This window comes from Anneissia japonica, unplaced genomic scaffold (assembly GCF_011630105.1).
Source record: "Anneissia japonica isolate Jap-2015-1 unplaced genomic scaffold, ASM1163010v1 scaffold79320_len981_cov191, whole genome shotgun sequence".
Classification (NCBI taxonomy): Eukaryota; Metazoa; Echinodermata; class Crinoidea; order Comatulida; family Comatulidae; genus Anneissia; species Anneissia japonica.
In genome coordinates this window covers 1-792 of record NW_022709182.1, presented here as the reverse complement: position 1 = coordinate 792, position 792 = coordinate 1, and the positions used below count along the sequence as shown (strand labels likewise).

Sequence of the window (792 nt, the reverse complement as noted above, 5' to 3'; positions counted from 1 at the left end):
CCTATTAGTAAAAGGCCACCTATCTATAGTAGAAAATTTATTCGCGCGATTCGGACATTTTTACTAACATAGAATGGCAAATTAGACTGCACATAGGCCCTACGTAGGCCTAGCCTAAATAGGCTATCTGATAATAGTGATTCGCGCGACCCTTGCCTACTGTCTGTAGGCCTAGACCTAGGCTTATTGGACGTTTAGGACCAAATTAAGTCCTAAAAAAGATCTCTTTTGAACCCTAACAGGGTTTCACTTTTATTGTGGGCAGTTGACCAAGTCTTCTTTGTAGCTTTGCGTTTGACCCCTTGACCCCTTTGCTATTTTCTATAGATAGGATAGTCTTATCAACTTTAATCCATGAGTATTTAGCCTAGGCTATATGGGAGTGCTTTCGTTAGTGAGTAGATATATAATGTTGACATAGACCTTGGTAGCTGACTTTAAAATTGTTTAAATAAGGTGTGTATTATTTTTGGACAAATTAAAATAAATTTGAATAAATCACAAATGACTTTTACATATTGGCGCTAACGAAACTAACCAACTTTTTTGAATAATGCTATGTATAATATTTTTCTTGATTGGACCACAAGAAGAGTAAACCAAATATTTATAATGACATTAAATTCTTATTCATTTTAGAATTTATTTTTACCATAAAAAGGAAGCAAGCTTACCAATAGGTGAAAAATCAGTATGGCCAGCAAGAGGTAAGCCAAAAAAAAAAAACAAAAAAAAATACCACATACCAAAAAATAATCAGAAGCATGGAAAATGTATTTTTTCCATTTTACA

General features: G+C 33.5%; 1 long non-coding RNA gene across 1 annotated transcript; it reads left to right on the top strand.

Annotated features, from left to right (window-relative positions):
- Nucleotides 1-370: 370 nt before the first annotated feature.
- Nucleotides 371-708, top strand: LOC117106668. The gene is made up of 2 exons (XR_004445115.1): nucleotides 371-456; nucleotides 640-708. It is a non-coding gene; the product is annotated as an uncharacterized LOC117106668 (long non-coding RNA).
- Nucleotides 709-792: the final 84 nt, after the last annotated feature.